The following is a 21,858-nucleotide window of genomic DNA, read 5'->3' as shown; positions in this document are numbered from 1 at the left end:
CACACTGTTGAAAATAATTTTGTAATTGTAGGACAAGTTCAGGACCACACAATAAATTCATACATATTCAAATTATTTTGCTGACGAAGGGGGGCAGGGGGTTTCAGACAGAATAACATGCTCGTGCAAATCAAGCAGCCAAACCTTTTAACATCCATAAAATGCAATGCACACAAACAACTGGTGATTACCAATCCGCTCTGATCGTCCATCGCTTCACAAATGTCACAGCCTCCCAACAGCGATGCCACAATGCATGACCGGGGGGGGGGGATGCCCCGCCCCGCCCCAGTAAACACGCGGCCACCCCAGTTACCACCCCACACCAAAGCCGTTCAAACCCTCGATCAGTCAATCATGGTGTGTCTCCAACTCGATTAATAGATAATATCGGGCAGAATGCACCAAGGTCCCCCCCTAACCCCTGTTGCCACACCAGTCAAATCATTGGGTCTAGTCTGACTCCCCCATTCTACAAGGTCTGTCTGCACCCCTGTTTGAGACCAATCATTCTTCTAGAAAATACAATTAAACAAATTAATTACACATAACTTCACTAGAGGCTGCGCTTGCAGCATTCATCTTCTGCTAAAAGTAAGCTACCTACACATTAAGAGCATTAATTTTTATTCCTGGGTTTCTATAAGAAGAATGTTACCATGCCAACAGGCACTCTTTAGTTACTGTACATCCTCTGTCTTTACATTGGTTTCGGTGAAGATATTTCTCCTTTTATTTCTGATCCTGAAATTAAAATTCACAGCCACAGGCGGTTGGAATTTTACAATCAACACTATGTCTCAGGTAAAATAAAAACATTAAATCATGAGTGAACAGCTTGACTTCAGATAACAACCTTTATTCAAGGACCCTCCTAATACTCGACACTTGTCAGGACTCCTCTGACTTGTTGACTGCAGATATCATCTAATGTACAGTAGTTGCCTAAAAGTCAGTTGAGCGAAGTGCACAGCTAGTATTTGCGTCTGTTGCCTTTTTATGTGCCTGTAAAACATGAAGCAAGCTGCACTAATGGAATTAGCGTGAGAGAGCAGGGTTTGTGCTGGACACAGTGGAGTCCAGTTCTGAAGAGGGAATTGAAGGAAAATCAATGTCTGAAAGATTGAACACAGAAGGGATTTTATGTTTGTCGGATGTGCAGTACATACGTATACATACATGCGAGGGCATTTTCTGTGTGGCCTTATTATTTTGCTCTGTGGGCTGGGGGTTGACATTGATCAGTGTAGTTCTTCAAATGGAAGTACTACAGTAACTGATTTAATCCCCAGGGTAATGGAGCCGTGAAGGTGATCGATGACATAAAGGGTGACAGAAACATAGCCCTCAGTGAATTGTAATGATCGCTTCCTCCACGCAGCTCTCTCCAGATCCCTCCATCCAATGGCCGCCAGCTAGGATTCATCCACTTTTTCGGTGAGCTGTCTATCTGAGCTTTTCACACAGCGATCCCCTGACCTTTAGGTGACCTAGAGACTCTGCCCAGGAACGGTCACAGGGTTCGGTAACATGTTTCATTCTCATAATGTACGATACTGTTCTACTGAAAAAGCAGGCCGCTGTGCATAAGGTCGCCGAAGGTGGGGATGCTGTCTCACAAAGAGCGGATCGGAGACACAACCTGCAGGTCGCCTGGGTGTCTCGCCACAGAATGGATCTTTTGACAACTGATGAAAGTAACTGAGGCATGTACAGTATATAGGATGTTAAAATTCTCAGTAAAATATAAGCTTTTTTTTACTTGCTACCTGTTTCTTCTGGATAAACATGAATATAGTCAGTCTTAAACCTTTAACATAATTTGGACAAAATGGTTTCATTTTCAGTACTTAAATAGTCATCTAATTATTATGCTTGGTGCTTTTGTCCGTGAGTAGGGAAACTCAGTTTATTTACTTCCACTATATCTTCAGCGAACAGGAACATTTTGGATTGAGCACGTATTGTCGCTTGGGAAGCATTTGTACAGCCCATTCCTGTCCTTGGTCCCCTCGTGTCTGTCAGTCCACGCTGAATACACCCAGGACCTCGAAACGCACGGAGAGTAAACTGTGCCCACTTCATTTAGGTTCTGGACTGCTATGATTATACATATGCTGCAATGATTGGAGAAAAAAAACATGAATATCATACATCCCAGAAAAAAATATATATTTGAGAGGGTAACATACTGATTGCATGATGCTACCAGACAGACAGATACTGTATATATACTGTATATATATCAACTATAAACTGTATTAATCTCTGGAAGGAAATTAAGTAGTTATAGCAGCCAGGTATATTTCAATACAATTTAAAACAGTAGGCAGAATACTGTAAATAGATATAAGTGCAAAAATACAGTTAGAATATGCATTAATATATATAGAATATGCACATCTGTGATGACATGTTTCTATTTGCCCAGCGGCCCAGACCAGGCCTCGCAGACACCTTCTACTGAAAGGCTCCTTCCTCACGGAGTGGAGAAGCGCGTCCTGGAAGCTTCGGTGTCGGCTGCCTGGTCTGTGGCTTATTTATTTATTGCTACACCAGCCTCCGAATTTCCCCGCTGGATATGCCGAGAGCCGGCCGGGGCCATCATTAGCGCCGCAGACGCCTCTGCTCGCCAAGGGAAATCAGGCCGGCTAACAGAGTGAAAAAGCAGGCGGGGCCCCCGGGGGGGGGGGGCGGAGGCAGGGGTGCGGAGACACCGGCAGCCTGTAAGGTGGCTATACACGCTGCTCCGTGAATTTAAACACCCTGTCAGTGAGCTTGTTAAGTGTGGTGTATCTGAAATCAGGAGCTGTATGTTAGCACTTGCTAAGCGAATTCCCTTTGCTGTAGCCCTTGCCCACGACCAGCCCTCCACATAACCCTGACCTGTCTGCCACACTATCACCGCCATTGTATTAATGGGCTCCAAGACGACTCCTGCAGTCTGGGTGAATGCAGTCGCGGGTCTTAGCGTTCAGTTTTGTTACCGTAAAGAGCGATTTTTAAAAACTCTTTTCAAAATTAATTCAGCCTATGCGTGTCCTTGGGGCGGGGGTCAGCTTCATTGCAGATACAGGGCAGGTCCTGAGACTTGAATTTCCAGAACTTGCGAATTTCAGTTTTGGGAAGAGTCCTCCTTGGCACAGACCGAACTCCACCGCTCCAGCTGCAGGATGCCTCCGAGTTGCCGTGGCAGCAAGACGCCTTGGAAACCGCGCAGCAGAACTGACCTCTGTAGCCTCTCCGGCTCCCGCCGGTTGCCGGTATTCATTCCCGGCTCGGACCTGTGCAGCTGCGCGCTCCGCACTGCGAAAAGTCGGGAGCAGATTGGCAGGGGTGCCAGATGGAGGAGCACGCGTCAGCAGCCTGCTGCTTGCCGACGGGCGCGGCTGCATCGCAGGCAGTGCCGATACAGCCCCTGAGATTGCTAAACTAAGACTGGAAAGTCTGGGCAGAATCCAACCGCACACCTGTCACAGTATACCCGTCTGATTCACAGCTAATGAATTCTGCATGGTGAAAAGGCTTTTGGTGCCCCTCTGAGAGGTGCGTAACAGTACTGGCAGCAGGCATAGCATGTAAAACAGCCGATAAGGACTTAGACTCAAGTCCCTAGTGGGGACGTGTTGCTATCACCCCAAGGAAGCCACTAGATTCACTCCAGTAAAACATCCAGCTGTATAATTTCACTGACGTATAAGTAGCTATGGAAGACTTGACAATGATATGTTAATAACAGATAAATAAAACCTCAATAACAAATGAGCCACACACCTTTGGCGTTATCTTCTGTTTTTTCGGATTTGTTTATTTCGGTATTCATTTCAGCATGAGACGCAAGGGAGATTTCGATTGGTCCGCTGCCACCAATGAGTGACCCAGCAGCCGTCAGCTTGCATTTTCTCACGCTCACCTAGACGTGAACCCGGGACGCGGTATTGCCGGAGACACGGAGGTCCCTGAGTGTGTCGCGGTAACGGCGGTGCACTGTCTGTCTGAGTCACATGGTGAATGCTGTGTTTTCCTGCTGCCGCTGGTCTGCACACTGGGAGCCCCTAAAGCAATATGGCAATATGGGGCCAAATTGCAGGTTTCTGAGCACATGCACAAACACAAAGACGTAGAGTCGTCTTCATCATGGACTTAATATCGCCTAGTAACAGGTGCAGTACAACTTGCTGATTGCATCAATATCTACAAAAAAATCTGTAACCTTTATGTTATGCAGATATTATCTTAAAAGTCAAACTAAACACATCAAGTTAAAATAATCGTTAACGCTGTGCATATATTTTTATGTCCACCTCTTTATTGTTTTGGACAAGGCCTGTCTTGTAATTGTGAGAATTTCTGTGATCTGGGTAGTGAACTGAACCATGTGACCCAGGAACTGAGGAACAGATATATATGTAGCAGAGTGGCCAAATCATAAAGAATACAACCAAACATAGGAAAGATTAACTCTCTCTCGTGGGTCTTTATTCCCCGACTGCAATCGTTAGAGAACAGCATTAACTTTTTGAATTTTGAGGCCTTAAAACAACGGCCATACAAAAGAAAAGACAATTTTACAAAAAAGGAAACTTTACTCAGGACCTCCTACTGACAATCCAATAAACAGATAACAAAATGACAAAACCCATAGACAATACACACTATTGGGACTATAGACAACAGTAGTGGCCAGTTCCTAATAAAGAAAATAAAATACAACACAAAATAAGGCAACACTTTATAATAAAGACACAATCCATCAACTCAAACCCAGGTTTTGCAGTCCTCAGTAATCTCACAAAACTTCTCTTACACAATTACCCCAACAGAAAATACAGTGATTTAGCGGGTAATACAGTTCTACCAACAGAACATTTTTACAACCATTTCACCAGAACTTCACAAGGAAACATTTTGTTAAAAAAAAAGAAACTTTGCTAACTCACAATCGGACTCCGTCGCGTAGCTTGTGTGCTAGGGAATGCGAAACCTGGAATCCGCGCAGGCACCTATCTCCCCTCTTAACCGAACAAAAGCATTCGCATTAATATACAGCTTCGCATAAGCTAGTGCCTACAACACAGGATGGTCCTATCCACCGGCCACTTTGTGACTTACGCCGCTCCGCTGCTCAGTACGGCCCTCAGCGTGGGGGGGGGATATCACAGCTAGCCCGTCTTCCAGCCAACGTGTCTTCGCGCTCCACGGGGCTGCTACTTCCTGGCTCCCGACGCCATACGGGCGTACCGCGTCATGACCAAACCCGTGCGTCGCAAATCTTAAAGCCACATGGTAAAACATGCCATGTCAAGTTACCCGAACAGCTTAAAGGCGCACACTGTTCACCCGGCTACATTCTCCCCTGCTACCAGTCAACGTCCCCGGTGACTGCCTATCCATCAATTACACCCGTTACGTTCTGATGTAAAGAGAACCATTCCCGCTAGCACCTGGGAAAGCACATCCGGGCTCAACGACACCGCGTTGCATGCCGATCTAGGCAAGCTAAATGGGTTCTTATGTCTTCCCGCGGTGCTCCTCTGACTCCTGCGTGAAGGGGGAGTGGGTGGGGCATCTCCCCCCCTTCCCTTCCGTGGAGCAGGCACAGGCCTCGCCCCCATCTCCAACCCAGAAGGTCCGAGACTCTCTGAAATGAGGTGATGGTCACCATCTGGCCTCCCACTCATCTCCTCTACAAGTGGATCCTCACTCTCTACCATGCCCTCGGCCACATCATCTAGGTTACCCACGGACTCATCATCTGTCAGGACTAAATCCCCAGGGTCCTCAGCTGCCACTTCTCCCGCAACGGGGTACCTGACTTCCTTCACCAACGCAAACTGCGGGTCTTCTGACTCAGCCTCTGACTCCTGACTCGAGGTAGGTTCACCCACAGGAGGCTCCACAAGGCACCGCCGCCTCGGCAATGGCACCGGGCCCACACATGGCCGTAAGTTGGACCTATGCACCCTCTTAAGTTGCCCTCCCTCCAGTGGCTCCACTGCATACGTGGCCCCTTGGACATCAACCACCTTGTACACAGTAGCTGCCCAGGCGTCCTGGATCTTATTCCTCCCTGGCGGTCGATAGCGGAGGTACACCAACTGCCCCACTTCAACAGGCGGACAGTAGACCCTCTCTCGCTGTTGCGCTACCCTCTCTGTGGCCTTCCGCTCAGCATACTCCCGCGCTCTTGCATGTGCACTTTGAAGGCGCTCCTGGTGCACAGCTAACCAGTCCGACCCGTCATCCATCACCTGCTCCTGGCCTAAAAGAGCATCGATTGGAAGGTGCGGCTGAACTCCAAACAACAAGTAGTATGGTGAATACCCCGTAGTCGAATGTGGTGTGGCATTATAGGCATACACGAGCTCCGGCAGATGCTCAGGCCAACGCCGCTTCTTTTCAGAAGGGAGCGTGCGCAAGAGGTCGTGCAAGGTTCTGTTGAACCTCTCACACTGTGGGTTTCCTTGGGGGTGATGGGGTGTCGTGCGGGTTTTCTTCACCCCATACAGCTTGCATAATTCCGCAATCACCGCACTTTCAAAATTCCTGCCTTGGTCGGAGTGTAGGCGCTCTGGCACCCCATACCTCAGAAACCACTCCTTCAAAATGACTTTAGCGGTAGTGTCCGCCTTCTGGTCTCGTGTCGCAACAGCTTGGCTAAACTTAGTGAACACGTCAGTCATCACAAGTACATTCTCCCTACCATCAGTGGAGCGCTCAAGTGTGGTATAGTCCACAGCAACCACCTCAAGGGGCCGAGTAGCTAAGAATGGTGTCTGAGGCGCCTGAATCTTAGGCTGCGGCATCTTGGTTAACACACACCTCTGGCATCCCTTCACCCACTGCTCCACATCTGCATACATACCTCCCCAGAAACACCTCTGCCTCAACAGACCCAGTGTCCTCTCTATGCCCTGATGGCCCATTTGGTCATGCACACACTTAAGCACCTGTTCCTTTAGACAGGCAGGCAACAAGAGCTGATGACATTGCCCCACCGTGGGGTCCTCGATTACACGGTACAACAGTCCATCTCTCTCCCTGATCCGTAGCCACTGCTTCAATAAGGAGCGCACAGGCTTAGACAGACCCAGCTTCTCCTGGTAGGTAGGTTTCCTCTGCTTGCTCCATACCTCTCTCAAAACCCTAAGGGTTTGGTCTGCGGCTTGGAAACTCTGGAGTTCTGCTTTAGAATACCCAGGCAATGTAGGGGTGACGCTCTGAGTTGCCTCACTAATACCTGCCTCCCTTGCCTCAGACGCACACAGCTGCCTGATCCTACAACACTGGGACCCTGCTGTTACTAGGTCCAACCCTAAAGCGGTACTTGCCCGGAGCGGGTTACATATGGTAACGCACGCATCGTACTCTGCATCTTCACTCTCCGGTTCAAGCTCGTCAGCTGCGGGTCGCCGGGAGAGAGCATCTGCTGCAGTATTACACCGGCCAGGGCGATACCTCACGTCAAAATCAAATACGGCCAGCTGAGCAACCCATCGCTGTTGAATGGCCCCCAAGTTTGCAGTGGAGAGATGACACAAGGGGTTGTTATCCGTGAGGACGGTGAACCTGGACCCCAGGAGATAACTCCTGAACTTCTCGGTCACCGCCCACTTCAGTGCAAGAAGCTCCAGCTTCATGCTACTGAAGTTCTGGTCATTCCTCTCTGCCCCTCTGAGCCTCCGACTCGCATATGCAATGACTCTCCTCCTCCCCCCCTGCACTTGGTACAAGACTGCACCTAACCCTAGACTGCTGGCATCTGTCTCCAGCACGAAAGGGAGAGTAAAGTCTGCATAGCCTAGCGTGGGAGCGCTAGTAAGCCTTTCCTTTAGTGACTCAAAAGCTTGTTGGCCCTGTGGCGTCCAAGCTGTCCGGAACAACTGACTACCTCTGGCCTGGTTACGATCCGTGGTACAAACATTCACCACATCATGCAAAGGCCCTGCAATCTGGGAGAAACCATCAATAAACCTCCTGTAATAACTACAGAAACCCAGAAAGGACCTAAGTTCCTTTACAGAACTAGGGGCAGGCCACTTCCTCACTGCCTCTATCTTATCAGGATCTGTACTTATTCCCTGGGCTGAAACTTTGTGACCCAGAAACCTGACCTCCGATTGAAGAAAATGACACTTCTCTACTTTGACCTTCAATCCTGTCTCCCTCAACCTCTTGAGGACTGTCTCAAGCCTCGCTAGGTGTTCCTGGAAGGTCCGCGAAAACACAAGTAGGTCATCCAAGTAGACCAGCACAATCTGGAATACTAGATCACTCATAGTTGCCTGCATCAGCCGCTGAAACGTGGCTGGCGCGTTACAAAGCCCGAAGGGCATCCTGAGGTACTCGTACAGGCCAAATGGCGTGGTAAACGCCGTTTTGGGCCTATCTCCCTCATGTACTGCAACCTGATGGTACCCGCTCGCAAGGTCGATTGTCGAGAAAAACTCTGCACCACTCAAAGCATCCAGACTCTCGTCAATACGCGGGAGTGGAAACGCATCCCGTCTGGTCTTACAGTTCAGCTTTCTGTAATCTACGCATAGTCGTAGGTTTCCATCCGACTTACGTACCAACACAACTGGTGAAGCGTAGGGGCTCGAACTCTCCTGAATCACTCCCTTCCTCAGCAACCCGGAAATATGTTCCCTGACCTCCCCATACTGATTAGGTGGTATGCGCCGGTACGGCTGGGAAACCGGTGTCTCGTCGACTAAAGGAATCTCATGCTTTACCTGGTCGGTGTATCCCAGATCCTCATCATGAGTCGCGAACACGTCCGCATACTTCATCAGAAGCGCCTCTAGTTCTGCCTGTTGTTCTGCCGTACCTCCTAGGTGGAGCCGGCCTTTCAAGCTCTGTAGGCCACTGCCTGAGCCATGATTGTCCTTCTGGTTGATAGTCACTTCCTCATGGTTTGCCGAAATCCGCTGGAACCTCACTTCATCAGGGTCACCCTTGACACACTGGCACTGGCTAAGAATACCAAGCCTAGCCTTGGGGGACAACCAAATATCCTCCTGCAATAGGTTAATTACCTGGACGGGAAACACAGAGCTAGTAGTCGTTATCATAGTGGGAACAACCACCAACCCACTGGGCAAAGGAACATTACCTGCCTCTAGCAGCATGCTGCATCTACCATCACCCTGTCCTCTGCGCCCCCTTATAGACACTGTGGCAACGGATGAAGCAGGCACGTGCACCTTGTATCTGCTAGCTACACGAGCTGTGGATACCCTTTCCGCAAGCTCTGCCTCTTTTACCCGGTGGAAAGCCTCTCTCCAAACAGAATTCAACTGGCCCTGAAGAGCTGTGTCAAACTCTGTGTGCACCAGCTGCTTACATCGTTTAGCAATATTCATTCCAATAATGCCAGTTGGGGATGAGCCTAATTGTCTGGCATTGTCCTCTTTTGTATTGTCATCTTTGATTATTAGGAAGCCGCATCCAGGGATAGTAAGCCCCATCACTTGCACGTCAAGCTCAACATAGCCTAAATAGGGTAGCGGTAGCTTGTTAGCTGCTGTTATCTTGAGCCATTTAGCCGTACAGTGCAAGTCCCTATCTTCCCCATGGAGGTGGTTTCTGAAAAAGCTTTCTGTCAAAGTGCTTACATTGCTTCCTGTGTCCAGTAAACACCTAAGGGGCACACCGCCTATCTGGATATCCACTTCAGGACACTCACCAACAGCATGTTCCAGGAAATGCTCTTTGGTTAGGGTGTCTCTTGAGCCTCCTGACTTACCTCGCATTGCCTGGCTCATAGCAACGGAGGGCCCTCGTTTCCCCGTATCACAGGACTCGGCGTAGCAGCAAACGGACTACCTGGTTTACGTGGGGTAGTACAGTCTCTAGCCATATGCCCAACCCCTTCACAGCGCAGGCAGATAGGCTGCCCATCATTTGTGTACCTGGGTTTGATTTTAGGTCTGCCATCCTTGCTAGCATTTTCTGAGCAAGCCTTCCGCATAGTAAGGTCCCGGACTGCAGCAGTCAATTCGCTAATAGCTTTACCCTGCTGCGTAATTACTTTGACTACCTCTTGCAGAGCCACCGTTACATCAGCGTGTATGTTACTAGTCAGATTTACCTTTTCCAAACCCTGATCTAGTGCGCCACCTACTATATTTCTGTTCCTCGCCACACTGGTGCTGCCAGGCCGGTCCTCGAGAGCCCACATCAATGCCTCTTCGCGTACATCAAACAAACTAGACTCAGGTCTCTCTCTAATAAGCCTTCTCAATTCACGCCGAAGGGTGGAGTCACGCACACCTTCAATGAACTGGTCTCTAAGTGCCAGCTGCACATCAACCACTACATCAGGGGACTGCTGGAGGGCCGAATTAAGCAAGTGAGACAGCGCGTGCGAATACTCCCTCAAGTCTTCCCCATCTAACTGCTTACGGGCGTAGAAAGCATGTAACAGTTGCGGAGTAGTACGCTTTTCTCTAAAGGCGTCCCTCAAGTAAAGAAACAATTCACCAGGTTGCCTAGCCCGTCCACCCATACGTAGCTTGACCTCCTCTAGCGCTGAGCCCTTTAACAGTGAGAGAACAAAGTCTACCTGATCCTCTCCCTGTAGACCCCTGGCTCTCATCACCCGCTCTACCTCCTCTATAAACTCATCTACAGTACACATATCTTTCCCTATTTCCCCACTAAAAGGTACAATCTGTTTTTCTCTCGGGATGTAAACAATTGACCGCGTATCACCCAGACTGGCAATGCGTGACATTACCGCATCTTGCTTTCTACTAAGTTCTAATATCTGGGTCCGCAGCCGTCCCAAGGGGTTACCTCCATCACCGGTCCAGGGAGCAGCCGGGTCATCCCCGGCTCCTGCCCTGGGAGCACCTGCACCCTCGTCTTCTGACAGCATGAGCTGCCCTTTCTGGTGTCCTTATCACAGCAGAATAACTGTCACCACCAGATGCAAGGTCTACCCGAAATCTGAGCAACGCCAGGCGGTTCCCTCTTCTAGCCGTCCACAGCTATGATACAGACGCCCCGCTCTTCTCTGAAGCGCCAGCTGCAGGCTACACACAGCCGCTCCGGGGACACCACGTTGCAGTCGTCACACCCTCTGGCACTGGGACTCTCTTCGCCACTACTGTTGTCTATCTGTCCACCGTCCCTATTCAACCACAACCTCAAAACCCAGCAGGAGATCCCACTTCTGACACCAAAATTGTAGCAGAGTGGCCAAATCATAAAGAATACAACCAAACATAGGAAAGATTAACTCTCTCTCGTGGGTCTTTATTCCCCGACTGCAATCGTTAGAGAACAGCATTAACTTTTTGAATTTTGAGGCCTTAAAACAACGGCCATACAAAAGAAAAGACAATTTTACAAAAAAGGAAACTTTACTCAGGACCTCCTACTGACAATCCAATAAACAGATAACAAAATGACAAAACCCATAGACAATACACACTATTGGGACTATAGACAACAGTAGTGGCCAGTTCCTAATAAAGAAAATAAAATACAACACAAAATAAGGCAACACTTTATAATAAAGACACAATCCATCAACTCAAACCCAGGTTTTGCAGTCCTCAGTAATCTCACAAAACTTCTCTTACACAATTACCCCAACAGAAAATACAGTGATTTAGCGGGTAATACAGTTCTACCAACAGAACATTTTTACAACCATTTCACCAGAACTTCACAAGGAAACATTTTGTTAAAAAAAAAGAAACTTTGCTAACTCACAATCGGACTCCGTCGCGTAGCTTGTGTGCTAGGGAATGCGAAACCTGGAATCCGCGCAGGCACCTATCTCCCCTCTTAACCGAACAAAAGCATTCGCATTAATATACAGCTTCGCATAAGCTAGTGCCTACAACACAGGATGGTCCTATCCACCGGCCACTTTGTGACTTACGCCGCTCCGCTGCTCAGTACGGCCCTCAGCGTGGGGGGGGGATATCACAGCTAGCCCGTCTTCCAGCCAACGTGTCTTCGCGCTCCACGGGGCTGCTACTTCCTGGCTCCCGACGCCATACGGGCGTACCGCGTCATGACCAAACCCGTGCGTCGCAAATCTTAAAGCCACATGGTAAAACATGCCATGTCAAGTTACCCGAACAGCTTAAAGGCGCACACTGTTCACCCGGCTACATATATATATTTTTTTTTTCCCCCCAACATTTGTTACATTTATTTTGCAGGTCATGCTGTACTTGACGGGGCACAAATACATATTAGTAACTCAGTTACTACTGAAGTATAAATTGTGAAAAAATGCAGTCACTACTTATGATGAAAAATGTGTCATGATTCATTAATGAACAAACATGAGATCAGTGTTTCACTTGTGATATTCATCAGTTGTTCCTTCAATAGTTCCTTAGTAGTTCCTTCAGTAATTCATAAAGGTTTGCATAATTAACAGATACCGTAAGAAATATAGTACTTGCTTGAGACAAAAGATGTGTGACAATTCATTAATGATGAACAAACATGAGATCAGTTTATAACTAACACTTAATTTGTCGTTAATTAATATATGGATAATAGCACACTACTACATTATTTGTGTCCCCTCAAGTAAAGTGTTACAAGTAAAGTGTTGAACAAAGCAACAAATCAGTAAGGAAGAAAATGCATTACAAATCATCTTAGATATATGTGCTAGTAAACTGAGAATCCAACGATCAGTAACAAGTGCATAGAACCTTATCCTGGAAAGCTATTCAAAAAAATTACATCCAATAGAATCAATTTGCACAGTGTTATATGGGGAATGTTAAGCCTAACAGCACAAACAGATTTATCAAAACAAACAGCTGAGTTCATGGATGAGGAGGGAAGTTAATGGGTGGCTGATGTAGAGGTCAGCAGGGGTCTCCGGCCTCAGGCGGGTGCCAGCTGATATCCACGTTATAGTGACTAATAGCAAATGGAAAACATCAATTTATAGACGTCGGCGAGGACAAGGGAGGGATGGAAATGAGACAACCCCAGTCACCTGACTTCTGCTGGCCAATCCCAGTCACCTGACTTCTGCTGGCCAATCCCAGTCACCTGACTTCTGCTGGCCAATCCCAGTCACCTGACTTCTGCTGGAGATGGCCACACCCCTCGCCTCTATGCCTGTACCTACTCATGCTAGCTTACTACAATATGTAGAACATTATACTGTTAGCTATGAAGTATTATTCAAAACCATGCAAGAGGCCAGTTTCAGGCCTGTTCTCAGGGCAGGTTCCTTTGCCCCCTGAATGACCTGAGAGAGTTCACAGACACTCCTCCACCACAATAACAAGAAGTTGGCCTCCTTGGTTATCCGGTCTTATGATCCTGCTGTGGGTAAAATGCAATTTGCATGTGCACCCTAACAAAGGCAGCCAGAAGCTCTCAGTCCCACATTTACATTTAATTCAATTCAGTCCAATTCAATTCAGTGCAATCCAATCTTCTCACCCCAGTACAATTCGATTGTGGTGTCTTAGGGCTGCCTTTGAGCTTTGTTTATTGCGAAAGGTGACTTTTTTTAAGAGAAAGGAAAAATTACGACATAGTTAATGCATCACTCCCATCTTTTCTCAAAAGCATGTTAGATAAAAATAGCCAAGGTATCAAACTGAACCCAACCCTCATTTCACATGGGACAAAAGTACATTGAAATCAGATGATCATTCCTGTGATTGTCCCTTATCCAACCTTTCCACTTGATACAGATAAAATTGATTGCATCAGTTCCTGAAATTGTTGCAAAATTGACAGTCTGTTACTTGAGTTACCTCTGCTGGAAAGTCGTGACACAGATATTGAGAGATTTATAACTGCATCACTTTGAAGGGAATAGAGTCAACATTACTGGTAAACATATATTTTTTAGTGTATGATATTTTTACGTATGTGAAAGCTCAACATGTAGGTTTTGTTGAGAGCATATTGAAAAAATACTCTGACTCCAAAAAAAGGTATTGGACTAAAATATCAGAGAACTGGAAGAAAGGACAGGTCTTGAGGAAAAGGGGAGCAGGAGTAGGTCAGGAGTGGGGAGAGATGTAGGTTTTGGGGAAAAGGAGAGCAGATCAGGAATGAGAGAAGATGTAGCAGAGAAGCAGGATCAGAAGTGTGATCTTAAGCCAGAAGAAGAGCTTGAAGTTAATGAAGAAGAGGGTGACGAAAGAGGAGGCTTGGAAATTGAGGAGCAGATGGTGGTAGAAGATCTGCACCTTCTGTAGAAGAGGCAGTTATGGCCCCTCAGAGTGATCTGCTCACGCTGGGGTGAAGGAGGTGCTGTAACAGACGGACGGATTTTTCACCGGGAGAGTAAAAGCATAGGGAATTAGATTTCAAAGCACTTTTATTATATCTGGCAGGGGAACAAAGGGCAAATCAGCTGACTTCCCTCAGCCTGAAACCCAAAATGGCATCGGGGGTAGGAGGAGGGGAATCAATACTAACCTTACTGTAGATGAGGTTAATACAGTGACATTTCTGGAAAGATAAAATTAATCAACTGTATATATTAACTAGATGGCACGCTTTGTCTTAGCGACTAATAGATTCGAAGCACAAAAAAATGCCACTAATTACAGTCAGAGGAGAATAAAGACTGAGAAATGATGTTGAATTAACTGTGCTTTGAAATCCCTTTATCATCGAACAATTCAATCATTAGTCTGGGCCCTGTTGTGGAGAGAGGTGGTTCGAACGATGGATCGTGCTGATGGGAACTGCAGGCAGCGCACTGAACCTTCTGTCGTCATCTTTCTATATATACTTATTGATGTAATCACCACTTCGATTTTTCTTAATCATGCAGCTCTTCGCCAAATGTCTTTTCCTGAATATACATTGTGGATTGTGGGTTCAAATGTCTTTTGGAAAGTTAAAGGTGCTGGGTTGGTAGAAATTAAACTACATTGGCTAACTTGGTGCAATTAAATGCTCACGTTAAATCATGTTACTTATGTTACAAACATGGTGTTTTATAGATTTCACTCTATAATTATGTAATGGCTGAAGTTCAGGCTTGGCAGAGCATCACCAGCGACCCAGTGATGATGTTTATGGGCCCAGATTTCAGGCAGGCATGGACCGCAAAAGATCTAAACCAAATATTCCTTTTGTAAACTTTATTTATACATTTTCAACATTTTCCATAAAGAACAGAAAAGTAAAAAAGAAGAAAACAAAAGAAAAAAGGAAAACAATTCCAGGTAATTATAATATACACCATAAACAAAATCAATAATACTTATTTCTTCAAAAACTTTTGAACCCTTGAAATGGGGGAGAGGGGGAGGAAAACATGGCTACAATTCCTGCACAGTTCACCCAATATAGCTGTTCATAGCTGTAAATTAAAGCTAACAATCTGCACTATGAGGACAAATTGATTGATTCATTTCAAATCCATTGTGATGGTTTATGGCACCAAAATAATAAAACTTGTTTCACTGTCCAAGTACTTACAGGCTGCACTGTATATTGTACAAGTAGCGATCAATAGATTACGGCTCTGATGTGTAAAACAAACAAACAAACAAACAAACAAAAAAACCCAAACAAAAAACACAAAGTAAATGCGATTAAACCTGAAATTAACCTCTAAAATTGTTTTGGATCGCTGTACTGTTGGAAACCACCACAACATAGCACTGGTGCTTCAGGTGTTGCAGCTCCCTCCCAGAGACCCCTTACAAACTGGGAGCTCTAAAAACGCCCATACCGGACATTTTGCATGACCTGAATTTTAGCCCAGGGTATTGTGGTATAACCCCAGGGATCAGTGCAGGATTGCCGTAGTCCTGTCTACATGAACGTTTCCTGAAACACACAGAACAAAACGACACAGGAACTTAGAGGTGAGGAACAAGTTTGCTTACATAGTTTTTTTTTGTTCTGGACAGAGATGATGAAGGCAAAAGGGGGGAAGACAAAGAACAAAAATACCAAAACCAAAAATACCGTTTAGCAGACCACTGCCACTGCTGGCCGCGCCATTAAAACACTTGGGATTTGTGTGAAAACGTTTTCCCACTTGGTGGGATCATAAGGTAACAGAACATGCTAATATATACACTTCAGAGAATGGGCGGTCTGTGAAATCAATCAATACCAAAAAGCGTGGTCACCTGACACAGCGACCACCCTGCCCATTTTCATGATTACCTTCTCTATCGACGTTTCACTTTTTATATCATTTCTATCCCATTTGCCTCAGCTAAGTGCCCAGACAGCCGCTTTGGACCCTCATTCATAGTCATGTCACGGCGATTGTATTTTTTTACGCTCCCAATGTTTATCGTAGGTTAAGGCATCGGGGGGGGGGGGGGGTGGCAGAGGTGGGGGGCCTCCGAGCAGACCCTGCACTGCCGCCCTGTCTCCCTGTGGTACCCACACATCACAGCTGTGGCCGATTTCACATCTTTTATTTAATATTCTGTCAGCCGTGTGGTATTTGAAGTGCTCTAATACGACTAACATTTAAAGCTGGCTATGAAGGCACAGTAGGAGCTAATGTTTCACAGAAGAAATGATGGCACCAGCTTCTGTACGTCTGTATGCACTGAAAGCTGATTTATACTTCTGCGTCGAGCCTACGGTGTGTCTACTGCGTAGGACAACGCACACCTCCCCAGGAAAGTAACTGACCCCCATGCTGACCACTACAATTCCAACTGGCGCGGACCGCAAGAACACTGATGCAAAAGCATAAATTGGTGTAAATGGCATAGCCTACCATGTGGGCTACATGTATAAATTGGTTTAAATGGCATAGCCTACAATGTGGGCTACATGTATAAATTGTTGTAAATGGCATAGCCTACAATGTGGGCTACATGTATAAATTGGTGTAAATGGCATAGCCTACAATGTGGGCTACATGTATAAATTGGTGTAAATGGTATAGCCTACAATGTGGGCTACATGTATAAACTGGTGTAAATGGTATAGCCTACCATGTGGGCTACAGGTATAAACTGGTGTAAATGGTATAGCCTACCATGTGGGCTACATGTATAAACTGGTGTAAATGGTATAGCTTACCATGTGGGCTACATGTATAAATTGGTGTAAATGGCATAGCCTACAATGTGGGCTACATGTATAAATTGGTGTAAATGGCATAGCCTACAATGTGGGCTACATGTATAAATTGGTGTAAATGGTATAGCCTACCATGTGGGCTACATGTATAAATTGGTTTAAATGGCATAGCCTACAATGTGGGCTACATGTATAAATTGTTGTAAATGGCATAGCCTACAATGTGGGCTACATGTATAAATTGGTGTAAATGGCATAGCCTACAATGTGGGCTACATGTATAAATTGGTGTAAATGGTATAGCCTACAATGTGGGCTACATGTATAAACTGGTGTAAATGGCATAGCCTACAATGTGGGCTACATGTATAAATTGGTGTAAATGGTATAGCCTACCATGTGGGCTACATGTATAAATTGGTGTAAATGGTATAGCCTACCATGTGGGCTACATGTATAAATTGGTGTAAATGGTATAGCCTACCATGTGGGCTACATGTATAAACTGGTGTAAATGGTATAGCCTACCATGTGGGCTACAGGTATAAACTGGTGTAAATGATATAGCCTATCACTATGATTACAGCATAGGCTTGAAGCAGAAGTATAAATTAGCCTTAATGCTGCGTAATGCTAATCCATACAAGAAGTTCCTGCTGTGAAAACTTGTTGGGTGATAGGCTTTTGCTCTTTTGGCACCAAACAGTACAGCTATGAGATGAATGGGACACCACATATATTATTAAAAAAGAAATCATACACATTTCATTCAAAGCTGACTTTGTACAGTTCACTTGTCATTCAGCGGGTTTAGACAGAGTTCCGAGACCGAGTTTGGCAGCTAGCAGCTGAGAGGCATAAGATGGGAACGGTGGGCGGAGCAGCAGTTATGGATTCCGACCTGCTTTCTGGAGGTTTATGATTCCTAGGAGGGGACCTACTTTTGAACCTTTGAGTAAGAGAGTGGTCCAAGGTCAACTGGCTGCCTAACCCCCCTGGGCATGCAAACATTATAGAACAAGAGACAGTGGGCCTGCTTGCTAAAAGCAAGGTGTAAACTACGCTCAAGGTCAAAGCCAAAGTCCATCAATTAGTCAGTTCTCCTTTCCGGCTTGTGTAGGGAGGCAGATTGAAAGCTGCACCCACAACATCACAGTTTGTAAGTCACATCCATGATACATCTTACACGTTCATGGGACTGAACCAGCAGTCTCTGCCCCGGGCACCACCCAGACGTGTGGGAAGGAAGGCAGAGAACATGGCTGGTCAGAACATGCAGAAACACATTAATGGACAACCACAGTAAACCAAAATGGCATGTGCAGAAGGACCAGCAGCTACAGTATAGTTACAGTGCGTTACGTATTCAGTCGCGGGTAAGCTAAAATGTCTTCAGTCGAGATTAAAAGACTCAGACTAATTCGGCATCTCGAACATAATCTGGCAAATTTTTTCACAATATTAGGGCCCAGTAGCAAAAGTCTTAACTGTCAACTGTTACTTAATTTATATGTGGATTGGGAAGTGGGGCATAGGCTCCAGGCCACTCCACCATTATGATGAGGACAAACAGAGAGAAGAATGGATTTATGCCTGGTAACTAACTATTCATTCCGAGTTGCAAAATGAATGAAAAAGATCCATGGATGGGAATGTAATATTCTGGAATGAAGCAGTGTTTCATGAAGGGAGATCCAGGTCATCGATAGGGCCTGCAATGAATCAGTGTCCACAGATCAGAACTTCCAGTGGGAACTCTAAAGCATTGTTAGTTGGTGAATTACAGTGGACTGAACAGAGCTACCATGTCAACTGGCTCAAGCAGTGGATAGAGCCCATACCACTGCTGTCTGCCTGGGGGGCCCCGAGAGCCATGAGCCTTTGAGATGGTTGACATCAGAGAACATCTCACTTCCCACCAGTGCCAGGAGGCAATGGAACAGCTGGCCCATACTAGCATGTGTTCTTTGCCTCTGGCCAGACCTTCATCTGTATCTGCATCTGCCTGATGTAAATGTCATCTCCAACATGATATTTACATCATGCGGCGATGGCCATACTGGGCCCCCGGGGCATGATCTGAGGCCATTGAGGAGGTCTGGCGGATGTTGCCGATGGGAGTAATCATGGAAAACCGAAGCCCTTAGCCCAACCCAATTGTCATGGTCTCCAAACCAGACATCGGCCTTCACATTTGTAGTAATTTTTGTAAGTTGAATGAGAAGCCTCAGTTTGCTGACCACCCTATGCCCAGGTCCGATGAGCTGATAGAAAGGCTGGAGCAAGCTCGGCTCATCACCACCCTGGATCTCACTGATTATGACAACCTCATGGCCATTTTCAGTACTCCCAGGGGGCACTGCCAGTACCTGGTTCTTCACTTTGGGCTGCAAGGGGCCATGAGATGCAGGACACAGATCCAACCCCGACAATGTCAGCCTGAGACTACAGGAGGCACACTACCTGCAATACTGAATCAGGAACAGCCTCCTGAAACTGCAAGAGAAAAAAGTTGCCACTGTAAGTCTAATAACAAAAACTATATAGGTGTGTGACTTCCTGGGGCTGGTGAAGAAAGGAAGCTCTCGCCATCAACTGGCCAGTAGCTGAGCTTGAGTGATATATGACCTGGACAAAGGACACCAACATGTGGATAGCCAGATGGCTCCTCTCTCTGTAAGATTACTCTTTCCAGGGACTCTTTGCAGGTCTGCATTCTTTTGGCCCCCACCAGTGCAATACAGAGGCTCTGGGAGGGGACTGTCACAAAGCCATCCCTGGGACAAACACACTATACACAATACACTGGCTGTTTCGAACCATGGGGAGGAGGCTGTGACTCGCAGCAGCATCTCCAACCTCAGCCACCTGCCCAGACGGGGAGCCACATCCCTGATTACTCACGGCTGGATACGGCGTGATTCCTGTACCATTCGTCTTCTTCATTCACAGACACACTGCTGAGACTCATCCTACTCTCATCTCCCTGGTTTCTTTAGATGCACAGAGTGAAGACGCCAGTCCCAGGATTCCCACACTGCCTCGTCCAACCACGAGTCCAACTGCCGTCTCCCATTCACCTTCCCCAGCTCCTGACTTTACTTGGGCAGTTTTTATTATCTTTTTTTCTAATAAAATCTGTCTGTTCAGGGCATGTGTCCCTCCACCTACCACTGTCCATATAGGTATATCCATATATCTATTGACATTACTTCCACCAGATATGGATTTTTTATTTTTTTTTTGGGGGGGGGGGACTGCTTCATAATTTAAAACTATTTTTATTTGCAATCTTCTTCACTTCACAGTCTCTGTTCACTTCAGTTGCTCTTTCAAGATTTAAGATTTTCTCTTAAAGACACGTCACTGGGAATTGGGTTGTAAACATAAGTAGATGACAGTAATCTATGGCACGTGCCCAATTCAATACAGGAGATTGGGAAAACAGACCTACAAATACACAATATATGGGATTATTGTGTGCTGTCAATCACGCGTGCTCCTACATACCTCCCACTACAATCTTTTTTATGTAAACGCCAAATTTACATGCATACAGAAACAGAGATGATTTTTCATTGCTGCCGAATGCCTCAGATTGGGGGGGCCGTCAGGGGCCAGTCATATTTTTGGAGTGGCTACAACGTCCCTTATCTATTCTATGGTTCCACTTAGAAAATAAAATAATGCATGTTTCTTTTTTTATTATTTTGATGTGGCAACAGTGCTAGGTACTTGGGGGGGGGGGGGGGGGACTGTGGTGACCCCTGACCACCCCTTAGAACCACCCCCCACTCAGACTTTAAAATAAACTATACAGCCTTTTTAAAAATAGCAGATTAGGGAGCATAGACTAAAATGATTTGAGCACCCAGCTGAATTGTGATGCTAAACATTCTTTTTTGTGTAATTTACCAATATTATCACCAGAATAATTACCTTGACAGATTAAAAAGCCTTCATACAATGTGATGTACTGGCAATCTAGTCAATTTCAAGCTAAGTGACACTGTAGTTTACACGATCTCAGTGGGCTTCCAGGATTCCCATATCCTCATCTGCAGCAACCTTCCCCAAATAAGAGATCAGAGAAAAACAAGCTTAAGAACCAGATCACCCACTGACAGTTTAATGGGAACACATCAACTTTCGCTTGAAGTGCGTAGTGAAGAGGAAGAATTTCTGCATTTGAAAATCTAAACAGGCCCAGTTAATTCATCTTAGATAACAGCCAAGTCACGTCCAAAGAGACAAAAATCAGCATTCCACCTGTCTCAAGCTGAAGGCTTACAGATTCTCTCTAACTCTTCACCAATCCATCAGATAGTTTATGTCTAACCACCCCCTGTGCCCACTTTAGGCAAGAATCAATTAACAAATCCTCCAGCTGTGAACATCTGAAAACCTACCACTCAACTTTTTCCTGCTGGAAGAAATCAGACGATCTGAGATGTAAGTATTTACAAATCTAATACAATAGCGCCCAAAGGCAGTGTAAGTGTCCCCCCCCCCCCACATGTGGGGACAAGGTATTTGTAGACCTACTTAAAATGAGTAAAATATAATCTCTGTAACTGGATGTAGTACACATTGTGTTTTTGTGAACAGAGACTGCTGGCAACAGTGACATTTGTGTGGATGCCTTTTCATGAATACTGTAGCTTCAGGAGCTCAAGCAGTCCATTCTCCACACAGATGAAAGGCAGCTGTATCCGTCAGATGAAATCGACGGCAATACGACATTGTGTAAGCCATAGTAACCGCAGCGACCACTGTTTTGGCACACTGCTTGTGCAGGGTCCCCGAGGCGAACTTTTTCATTTGTTCTGATCCCAC

At 46.1% G+C, this 21,858-nt stretch overlaps 1 long non-coding RNA gene across 1 annotated transcript; it reads right to left on the bottom strand.

Moving 5' to 3' along the window:
• Positions 1–9,939: 9,939 nt before the first annotated feature.
• Positions 9,940–12,116, bottom strand: LOC140592254 (uncharacterized). Its single transcript, XR_011992557.1, has 3 exons — positions 11,897–12,116; positions 11,725–11,798; positions 9,940–11,474 (listed from the first exon to the last, which is right to left on the bottom strand). It is a non-coding gene; the product is annotated as an uncharacterized lncRNA (long non-coding RNA).
• Between the last annotated feature and the right edge of the window lie 9,742 nt (positions 12,117–21,858).

Source organism: Paramormyrops kingsleyae, chromosome 8 (genome assembly GCF_048594095.1).
Source record: "Paramormyrops kingsleyae isolate MSU_618 chromosome 8, PKINGS_0.4, whole genome shotgun sequence".
Taxonomy (NCBI): Eukaryota; Metazoa; Chordata; class Actinopteri; order Osteoglossiformes; family Mormyridae; genus Paramormyrops; species Paramormyrops kingsleyae.
This window is presented reverse-complemented; position numbering and strand designations above follow the sequence as displayed.